Source organism: Setaria viridis, chromosome 9, assembly GCF_005286985.2.
Source record: "Setaria viridis chromosome 9, Setaria_viridis_v4.0, whole genome shotgun sequence".
NCBI lineage: Eukaryota > Viridiplantae > Streptophyta > Magnoliopsida > Poales > Poaceae > Setaria > Setaria viridis.
Window position 1 is genome coordinate 47,597,455 of NC_048271.2, and position 12,185 is coordinate 47,609,639.

Below are 12,185 nucleotides of genomic sequence, written 5' to 3' on the forward strand. Positions count from 1 at the left end.
TTTTTAAGGATCTGTCTTCTCATCAATCGACTAAAAAGTTGTCAGATATAGAATAAACGATTCAGATAAAAATGCTGCCTGGCTCTGCCTCTCCCTCCTCCGCCCACCGGTTGTCACTCGACTGATATGGAGTAAAACTCTTTTTTTTTGGAAAAAAGACTTTGCATTCCACTCTCTCCTATTTACTCCATCCATCCTCGTTCCTCAAATATATAACGTTTAAGATAAATTAATTAGTTTAACTAATTAGCTCGTCTTGTTCTAAAATTATAGATCGTTTTGAATTTTATAGGTTTATAAGTGTTTGTATGCAAATAAATATAGTGTATGTCTAGATGTTATAAGAGCTAAAACAACCTATAACTTAGGACGGAAACTTGGGACGGAGGGAGGAGGGAGTATGTCGTTTAAGTACGAAGGGGTCATATACAACCGCTGGTTCTTGAGAGCGTGCACTTCACTTCGTAATAATCCTTAGAAATATACGTTCGTCCACAATCATGATTTTTTTTTCACTCTTTGTATGTGTTTCCCTCGGTTAACCGCACCGCTCCGTACGTCTTATACTGTTATACATGGTTGCATCAGTTGTTAGCACAATAGCACTAATCTAGTACTCAAAGACAAAAGTTCTGCGAGAAAGCGAGTGCCTGAAATTGTTGGTGTGCCCATGCATGCATGCAAGCATGAGTGCGGCCGGGAAGCCAGAGCTGTGTGGCCGGTCACGGCAAGGCACGTCGCATGCATCGATGAGGGCCGGGCTAGCTTAGCTAGCGCGTCTATAGCTTAGGCCTTTTTAGTTGCCCAATTTTAGGTAACCAAAATCACTGTACGAGCACTGTAGCATACTATAGCGTTTCGTTTGTATTTGTGAATTATTATCCAAATATTGACTAATTAGGCTCAAAAGATTCGTCTCGCAAAGTACAATTAAACTGTGCAATTAGTTTTTGATTTCGTCTACATTCAGTACTCCATGCATGTAGTATAAGTTTGATGTGATAGGAAATCTTCTTTTTGCATAGTGCTAAAGTTGGAATTTTGGGTAACTTGTTCCTTAGCTTTCTTGCCATCGCTCCATCGATGGCAGCATGCCATGCATGGCGAGACCACTATGTATGCAAGGGGGCCAGGTTTTAACGTATCCGGTCTCCCGGCGTGGCCGCGTAGCATCGCGTCATCTTTATTTCCCATCTTTACAGTAATATGGCAAAGGCACGTCACATGCATGCATGGCGTATAGTGTAGCGTCCTGTATACTCCATGTGCAAGTAAGTGACACAGTTACAGGTTCCATTGCTCATATTTATCACTAAAAATAGTTGAAGCAACCCCCTAACTATTCATCTACATTGCCCGGTTACCCCCTTTGTTATTATGAAAAGATAACCCAAAGTACGCCTTATAATACTTATGCATCTCTTTTAAAACGCATATGTCGCTTAAAATTGTTAGCCTGCTGTGCAAGAGCTAGCATGGGTTTTTAGGCTAGTACACAGTAATTTAACTTGCGATAGCAGCAGGTGCAGCAGGTTGATGCACTACAAACTAAACCCCGAGATTGACGGAGAAGTAGTTGAGTGTCTATTAGTTGCTCACTGTTTTTTTTTTGCGAAAAAAATTGCTCATTGGTTAGAGCAAGTAAGATCATAATTTCAATTTGCTTGACTGCGCATAGCACCATATATTCATTAGTGACACAACATCTCAGCTACACTGTTTTCTCCGTAGCGACCGCCCCTAGCAATAGCTCTATAGCCTTTTTACTCACGCACTAATAACGACAAGGATACTGTTGCGCCCTTCATAGGTCGATTTGTTTGATAGCCTCAGATAGAAAGAAGTCTCCTACTCCTTTTCCATGCCTACATTGATCTCCGAAATCTGAATGAAGAGACTATCTAGCCACCTAGTCTTGATTTTAATGTTCACAAAAACTGAAAAGGCGTATAGCTACTAGCAAAGGACATTAAGCTTCCCAGTTAGTAACAGAAGGACATTGGTATGCAGAAGAGAAACATGAGGAGCTAGCTCAACAACCTTACTACACTACTCCACAACACCCTATCACTGCCGGCTCCAAACCAGCCTTCACCGTCGGTTTGGGATCCGTCGTCTGACATTCGGCAGTGATGGGTGCCCCATCAACGCTGGTTTTGGAACCCGCAATGATGGTTATTAAAAAAATAAAAAAAAGAAATCCCACACGTCGGAGCCCCTCGCGCCGCTGCCCCCTTGCGCTGCTGGCCCCGTCACGCCGCCTCGACTCCCACTGCCGGTCGCCGTGGACCAGAGAGAGAGAGAGAGAGAGAGCGGGAGGGAGGCACACTTGGACCGCCGTCGGAAATCCACGTGCGCCCGCCACCCCTGCTACCGCAGATCCACGCCTGTCATCTCAGCTCCGGTGCACCGCCGCATCCCGTCGCAGCCCCGCACGCCGTCGAAGCCCCTCCCGCCGCCGCTCCGTAATGCCCTCGCTCCCGCGCTCCTTGCCTCCACCGCTCCTTGCCCTGCCGTCGCTCCTCGCCACATGTAAGAGGTGAGGGGCGAGCGGACGGGGAAGGAGAGGGCGGCGGCGGGATTTGTGAGGAGATAGAGGAGGGGATTCGGCGGGGAGAGAGGAGGGGATTCCAGGAGAGAGAGACACGTGGGGGGGAGAGGGGGGGGCGAGCGGATAAGGTGTGGGGAGGGGGTGAGAGAGAGGGGGCGGCCGGTGGACGTGTGAGGGGAGAGGGACTCAACTCTAATTGATAAAATTTCGGATCCGGTCCTCCCTCCTTCACCGACGGTTTGTTAAATGAGCCGCAGTGGGCTTGTAATACAAACCGCCAGTTTTAGTTTTCACCACCGGCCATATAAAAATCCGGCGGTGATGGGGCGGCTGGGATGGCCCTTTCTCTAATAGTGCTAGCTCCGAAGATCTTTAGTTAACGTTGGTACCAATGCATACATGATGCATGTATGATTCTGGGCATTGTGATCTTTTACTCCAAGAATGCTGACGCTGCCGAAGGGTATGCATCTTTGTTTTGAACGAACCGCACAAGATAGTACGAGTTTCATTGATATAGCAGAAAAAATACAAGTCTACGACCCTAGGAGGCCATAGGCAGGAAAGGAAAAGAAAGGAAGAAAAACAATCTATACTCGCCCGGTTAGATTGGAATAGAAAAGAAGAAAAACAATCTATACTCGTACGGTTAGATTGGAATATCAACGTAGGTAGCCACTCAGCTCGATAACGCCAAACCCGACCGATTGGATTGGGACATCAACACAACCACACCACTCCACTCGACAACGGCAGCTGAACTGAAGCCTAAACGTGACATCCACCAACATTCGCACTCTCATGTAGTCGCTGAAACCTCCAGGCGTGACCTCGTACAAACAGGGAACCGAGAGAAACTGACCACACCGTGCCGAGAAGGCCTCCGCCATGTGGGACCCTTCGTTGTAGTGCCGCTGCTACATCACACTCCACCCAACAGAGTGATACTACTAGATCTGAACCTCTCGCAGGCTGCCCGCAATTGCCACCATGATAACACAAACGCACGGGGGCCTCGCCACATCAGCCGTTGGACTCCACCTCACTCACGTCGCCTCGAAGAAACACTGCGTGCGGGAGCTTGCCTCGCCCGCCATATTACTCCATGTCACGGATCCGTCCCTTTTATCGCCATTAGAATGATGAGCCATATTGCCCCGCTTTTCAAGGTCTCTATCAACAACCTAGCCGCCGCCACATGTCGACCTCACCTCGTTGCTCCACCCACGCACCTAGCCTTTGCCACCGTGTCAGCAAGCTGAAGTAGTCTCTTGCGCCATCTTCCGACAATGTACCGCACCGGAGTAGCCTAGCAAAGCTGAGCCACCCGTCACGGTTCGCTGCAAGCCTAGTCATCCCACAATGTCGTCGTTGTAAGCACCGTCCTTCGACGCAGTCCCATGCTGCACTAACAGTTGCCAAGCAACGCCAGCCACCGCAGTCCGCTGCAAGTAGCTAGCCCAGCAACAATGCGACAACCCCTGACCGTCGTGCCTCCTCTTGCTGCGCGTAGACCACCTTCAGCTGCCCCACCACGACGCCTCACCGCATCGTTGGAGCGAGCACGGCAGCTGCCGCGTGCGGTCATCATAGCCCGCAATGGCCCAGTACCGCGGAGGCGCCCCCTGCGCCACTGCCAACAGGCCACCTCCGCCGCTGCAGCTCGGCCGATTGCGCCCCATACTCGCCAGCTGTCGAGGCCCGCCAGGCCCACAGGCCGCGCCTAACGCGGCCGATGCTGCACACAGTCTCCATGCCCCTCGCCGGGCTGGAGTCGCCACCGCGAGGCCTCGTCGCCTGTAGCTGGGCTGGCGCCGCACGGGGCATCTCACCCATGCCGGCCGTTGCCCTCCGCACGCGTTGTCCACGACCGCCCTGCCAAACCGACTCCGGCCGACGCCTTCACCACCTTGGGGACGCACAGGGCCGCGCCTGCTGCGGCTGACTCTTGACTCGCCTCTGGCCGGGCCGGCGCCGCACGGGGTGTCACGGCCACGCCGGCCGTCGTCCTCCGCACGCTCTATCCACGACCACCACGCCCAACCAACGTCGGCCGATGCCTCCACCGCCTTGGGGACGCACAGGTCGCCCAGCCATCGGATCCGGCTAGCGCCATGCCGGATCCATAGCCGCCCAACCTCCGTCGCCGCGGGGTGCCGCCCACGCCGGTGAGCCCCCTCAGGCAGCATTGGCGGTCGCGCCCGCCCGGATCCACCAGAGGAAGGGGAAGGGGCCCCGCCGCCCTCATCGCGAGCTGCACGAACTTCCGACGACCCGCTCGGGCGGCGGCGTGGTGAGGGTAGGCGCCGGCTGGGGTTTCAGTGCCCACCCAAGTCACCCACGCGGGGCGACACGGGGAGAGTTCCGTGGCGTCCGTTTATCTTGGTGTATTACTATGTGTTGTTGCAATGAGGAAAATAGCGGGGACTGTAAGGTATGCATCTTTTGTGAACACGAAGCGAGTGGAGCTGATTAGACGAAGGTTACGTATCATCTATCGTGTGGTAGTTGCATTACGCAATGATGCCAAACCTGAAACCTGTTATCAGGCGTAACATCTTTTTGACCAGTTCCTCTCCGTAACAGACGGCGAATTAACCATCATTTTCCTGGGGCCCTGACGATCGCGATCGATCGTAGAGAGGCATCAACCCGGCGGCCCCTGCATCTGCATCGTCATCATATCGCACTAAAGGCAATCGATCAGCCATGAGGTCACCACATGTGTAGACGTCGCGTCGATCGATGGACGGGCCGGCGGTGAGCTTTAACCTTTTTCTCGTCAGCGTCTTACCAATACTATCACGTCATCTTTTCGATAAAATGAAACTATCATTGCACATCTCGTAGATAGCTTGGAGCATTTAATTTTTCATGGAGTTATGATCAAATGTATCTTACAATGAAACTATAATATCCTCATTGCAAGTTTCATTATATTTCATGGACTTGGTAACTATGCCAGCTGAGTTTCATGGGGATGAAACTCCCCTCTCCTCTCTCCTCATAAGTAGGTTGCCAAGTCAGCAAAATTGCTGATGTAGCATATGATTTAATACCATGAAACCCCACTGAGACTGGCCTTACGCTAATCCCAATGGTAAGTTTCGTATTGATGTTTCCAAGATAGTCATATAAGCAAGAATGAAATGAAATGGTGTTTGAAACTACCCTCCCCAATGCATAATTTCACGGTGTGGTTTCATAGGATCAAAATAACATTTAATTTCATAATTGATGGAGAGTTGGTATTCGTGTATAGTTGGTTTCATCCAGATGAAACTGGTTCCCCTCTCTCTTCTTTAATTTCATATCATGTCATCAAAAATTCCTAGGTAGCATACTAATTCATGAAAATGAAACCTCACGAAACTCCCCATAGGGAGTAGGCTTAGCGCACGACTGGCTTTTCTTAATTAATTGCACACGGCCTCTTTAACTCGTCCGATGCAATCAATCAGGTGGCAATAATTAAAGCGTAGATTCGGCGGTGAGAGCTGAGGCAATGCCGTTGTGGAACGTCCGATAACTAATGAACGACGCTTGTGAATTATTGTTGGTGGGTTAATTAGAGATGGAAGTTGAAAATACAATATGTAGTGGAGCTGTTTAGGATACAAGCTTTTCTTGCTAGAATATTGTACAATTTCAGCCCACGGAATGCTTTGAGATCGGCATTGACTTGTCGACGTGTATCGTCAACGATGTCTAGGTCTGGAACTTAGCCCTGGGGAAGTGTTGGGAACCATATCTTCGGCATCTAAACTTCGGTTACCAATTACTCTATGGCCCCGTTTGGATCATTGGAATTGAATTCCATCCTAATAATCATAATTTAGACATAAATTAATTAAGTTAATATAATTGTATGTGGAATATAGTTATATATTATAGTTGGTGATATGTGAGAGATACTTATATGCTGCACTTCTACTATAGAGAAGCGAGTCTAAGAGCGTGCTATAAGAATTGAATTCCATTCTAATAACCATAATCTATAGAATCAATTTCCATCTCCCACCCTATGAATTTAAGATAGGCTTATATCTAAACTTTGGAAAGTTGTGGAATGCCACATTCCAACATAAATTAGCCTACTCCATTAAATAGATTCCAATTCCTTCAAAATGAAGGGATCCAAACGGGGCCTATATGTTTTCCATCCTCATTCTTATATTTTGTTCTTTACGTTGCCACTCAATGTGTACATTTGTCTGTTTGATATGTGTTTAGGCGAATTCTATTATTAAAAAATTGATATTTTTATGATTAAACTATCAATGTAGATATGTTGTAATATTCAGTCGAAATATGATAAATTTATCTAAGGTAACTACTTACATAATTCCTTGTCACGAAGTGTGAATATAATTTAATATGTTGGATTGTTATTGTCACTGGTTAGTGATGCATTAAGCAAACATATTTCTTGACCTTAAACCATGAATATCGAAATACTCATTGATCCATACATGCAAGTATACATCGTTTGGATCATGGCACACATAATGCATGTATATTCTAAACTATTTTTTCATATATTAATAATGGTAGATTATTGGCTAATTTGGAAAAAGCATATAGGGATACTTTGGTTTTCTATAATAGCAGAAGTTGGTAATCTAGAAAAATACATAGGGTACTTTATATTACTTTTCAAAATAATGGTAGAGATGAGAAATCTAGATGAAGGTTTAGCAGGTTATTTGAAATTATTTTAATAAGGGCATATGTTATTAATTTAGATGCAAACTCAGGGTCACTTACATTATTTTCACAAGAGATTTAGGGGCTACTTTAAGTTTTCTTTTTTTGGAAAACATTTTCTTTCGATACGAGGCTCACCCTATTTCCATTCATAAACGGAAATTCCACTATTCTGTTACATGAAGAGGAGATGAACAGGAAGTCTGACCAACCTAGTCTATCTATCTTGATTCAGCGAAGATAAACTAGTGAGAACTTAAGCCCTAGGATTCCCGGGGAACGCTCACCATCGACATCAACATTTTACTAGTTTGAAAGGAAACAAATAAAGGTGGGCGTAACACACATGAGACTGCTGCAGCTAACCAGAACGACACATAGCAAAAGAAGTTTCCTGCTAAGAGGATGGGCCAGCATCTCCTCCTAGTCCATTGTTTCTTCTCGCCCGTCAGTTGTCCTCTGCTTCCTTCTGACTCCCACTTGGTGCAGCTGGCTGTTCACTCCCGGGAAGAGCCAGCAGTCTGGGGGCAGGGGCTCTTGCTTGATTCGCCATCACTCTATGTGCGCAGCTTAGTAGGACCTTCATGCCATCCAGCAGCCTCTCCTGGAATTCCGACTTGTAAAGACCTGCTCAGTAATGCATCAAAGCACAAGCGTGTATTATGATTACAACAGGATGATGACTGATTATTTTTTTTCAAAACATGCTTTATTTCTACATTTCCATATTGCCCAGCTTATAGCTGAAAAGCCAAAACTGTAGACATCCTGCCCTTCTGGCAGCCACTTTTTTACCCAAAGGGTATATTGTTGTAGATTCTGGGGTATGTCATTGGCACCCAAGCATAAGCCCACAATGCCCCACACCATTTTTGCCACCGGGCATTCAAAGAACAGGTGTGTCACTGATTCAACACACGAGCAAAAGTAGCATGATGGATCTCCTATCCATTTCCTCCGGCTCATATTGTCTTTAGTTAGTATTGCAGAGTTTTCTACCACCCAAACAAAGATTTTGATTTTATAAGGTATTTTTGCCTTCCATATGCGTCTGTAGGCACCCCTAGCTTCGCTAACCGTTAAGTGATCATACACCGATTTCGTTGTGTTTCTACCACTCCTTATCTATTTCCAATGGATGACATCTTCCTTGTTTTCAAAAGGGAAAGAGTATACGGAGTCCACACTAACCATCTTTCAAACAAAATCGGGGACAACCATCTTGTAAAGGTTAATTGATCATCGATGGTCAAGAAGCTATGTACTGTGATGTCTTTTGTTCTTACACAAGTCAAACAGCACCGGGTATTTGATACACAATGGATCACCCTCCATCTAGCAATCTTTTCAAATTGATGCTTTTTTACCATTCTTTACTTTGACCCCTCTCCCCGTCAAGTAGACATGCTTGATTTTGAGTAAGTCTGCCCATACTGGTGAGTCACTTAGCTTGTGTTTCATAAAGCTAACTAAGTCATTTTGCATATATTTGGCCTTAACTATGTGTAGGGTCGAGATGGCGGACTAGAGGGGGTGAATAGTCCTTTCTAAAAATTAATCGCATCGGCTAACCGAAACAAATGCGGAAATAAACTTATTAGCCTAGCCAAGACTACACCCCTCTACCTATTACTTCAAACACCTAAACAATTATTAGATTATGCTACTAAGGTGCCAGGCTAGGAAGCTCTCCTAAACAAGTCTAGGTTGCAAAGTTACACAAACTTAAGCAACTAGTACTTTAAGCAAACCGGGGAGCTCCTACACAAACTAGTGAAGCAAAGCGCACAAACCCTAAGCTCACTAGTAATGCTTAATAGCAAGGCTACACAAGCCAAACTAAAGAGCTCAAAAACTTAGCTACACAAACTAAGCAATGTAACTAGCAAAGCTACACAAGCCAACTAGTTGCTCACAAGAGCTACTTCTATGCTACACAAGCAAGAAGGTAATTAGCAAACTACACAAGCTAGCAAATTACAAGAGCAACAACACAAGCTTACATATATGAACAATAAGTAAAGAGCTTGTATATGTAAGGAGCAAACCACCAAGAAGAGGATGACAAGGTTGACACAGTGATTTTTCTCCCGAGGTTCACTTGGTTGCCACCAAGCTAGTCCCCATTGTGTCGGCTCACTCACTTGGAGGTTCACGCGCTAATAGGCATCACCCGCCTAGCCCACAATGGGCGCCACACAACCAACACAAGATGAGGGCACTCAACGACACGCTTTACTAGTGTTGCTCTTAGGGATCCCCGTGGGGTGAGCACAATGCCCCTCACAAAGCCTTCTCCGGAGCCACGCACAATCTTCTTGCGTGCTTCGGTAGAGTCACAAGCCACCAAGCCATCTAGGAGGTGGCAACCTCCAAGAGTAACAAGCACCACCAGTTTGCAACACGAACACCTAGTGCCACTTGATGCTATGTCACAAAGCAACGCACTAGAATCGCACTCACTCGCAATCGATTCGCACTCTTGCAAGCACAAGTGAGTTAGAGGGCTCCCAAGTCAAGCACAACCAAGGGCAACACATCCCCAAGGTGCTCAATCTGCCCCAAGGGCCGGCCACCCCTCTATATATAGAGGGAGGGGACAAACTAGATGTTTTCCCTTTTTCCCAAGCTGTAAGGGCTCTCCTGGACAGTCTGGGGTCCATCCCCGGACAGTCCGCCGTTCTACAAAACTAGCCGTTAGGTTCAAACACGAGCAAACTGGGGACTGGCAGACTGTCCGCCCCTTAGGCCGGACCGTCCGTGATACACAATTTTGCTCGCTTTTTGAACTGCGGACCGTCCTCCCTTATAGGGGCGGACCGTCCTCCTCACAAAAACAGCCTCTAACTCCGAAAACACGTCTCTGTCTAAGTTAGGCTGACCGTCCGCCACCTAGGACTGGACCGTCCGCCCTTGTACAGTTAGAGCTCTTTTCCAACACCTTTTTCTTCTCATCTTTTTCACTTTCTCAAACTACGTTAGTTCATATGCATGCAATGCAATTGTTTGAGCAAAGTGGCACTATAGAACCGTCAAGTAAATGAAATTGACCCCTCTTGATAGTACACTATCTAGCCTATTAATCCGGTCAATTTACATCTGCCAAGCATCTCTTGACCGTTTCTTCAACCCCTTTGCAAATGTGCCAACTCCACAAGTGTTCCACCTTATGTGTGAGTGAGTTAGCATTTTCACAAATATTTTTCAAGGGTTTTTCACTTGTCCTCACCACGGCACTCGATCCTAGCAACATCGCAATGTTAGATCGCTCAAGTGGGACTAGATGACCGATATGCAAACAAGTTTGCCCCTCTTGATAGTACGGCCATCTATCCTAAACCCGGTCATAAACTTCTCTACACACCTATGACCGGTGAAATGAAATGCCTATTGGTTATACCTTTGCCTTGCGCATTCCATTCCATCAACTAATGTTGATGCAACACATGCACCAACACCATCACAAATGATATGATCAACTTCATATCATCATGCGACGTATTGGTTCATCGATCTTGACCTCACTTGCTTTTCACCGTTGCATCGGTCCATTGGCACCAAGTCTTTGCTCAAGCATCCCACCACGCGGTCCAGCGCTTCAAAGCCTTTGACTTACCCTTCACACTTGCAACCGGTCCATCAAGCAAGGTCTTGTCTTGATCTTCTCCACCTAGTCACATGACTCTATGTCATGTCTCATATGCAATGAGCTCCTTCATCACATAATTACCTGTGGACTAATCATCTGTGTATTTCACATAAAAACATATTAGTCCACCTAGGTTGTCACTCAATTACCAAAACCAAACAAGGGCCTTTCACTATGTCTTGCCACATCCAATCTTCATTCTCCAGCTTCCACCACCACCTGCAAAGGAGGCTAATGTTCATTTTACTACTGTCCTTCACTTCCAAACCTCCCTTCCTTTTACTTTTGAAGATTATTTCCCATCGCACCAGATGGTATTCTTTCTTCCTCCCACGCCCCTTCCGGAAGAAAGTCCTTCTCTACTTGTCCAAATTCTTAACTGTGGTTTTTGGCAATGGATATACAGACATATGGTAGATGACTGCACTGGAGAGACTGGAATTAATCAAGGTTGTCCTTCCTGCTATGGACATGGTGCTTCCATTCCAGACTGCTAGTTTCTTTCCATTTTTTTCCTGTAGGGTGTCCAATCTTTTACATGAAGATGACTTGGACTTACAGGGACTCCTAGATATCTGATTGGAAAGTGCCCAGACTGACAATTGAATATCTCAGCATACTACTCATATTTGACCTCACACCATGTATTAAAATTATCTCACTTTTGGAAAGGTTAATTGTCAATCCAGACATTATCTCATATACGTAAAGAAGTAGCTTCATGTTTCTTGCCACCTCCAGGTCATCTTTTACACAGATTATAGTATCATCGGCATACTGCAAGATTGCTATTCCTCTAGGAATCAAATTGCTGGCCAGGCCAACAACCATGTTCAACCTCTGGCTTTGCCTGATCATTCTTGCTAAACAGTCAGCCATGAAGTTGAATAGGATGGGTGAAAGCGGGTCACCTTGCGTAACCCCTTTGTGACTCACAAAGTAACGTCCTGCCTTATCATTAATTTTAACACTTAAGGTCCCACCAATGACTACCATTTTGATCCAATCACACCAGGTTTCACAAAAGCCTCGGATTTTCAGACGGCTAAACAGGAACTCCCAGTTTACCTTATCATACGTTTTCTCAAAATCAAGTTTGAGAATTACTCCCACTTCTCCCCTCTTCTTTGTTTCATGCAATACTTCATGAAGGGCCAATACACCATTCATAATGTTTCTACCCTTCATAAATGCTGATTGAGTGTTAAAAATTAATTTCTCTGCCACTCCTGTAAGCCTCAATGTTAATGTCTTTGTTATCCAGTTGTACAAATAGTT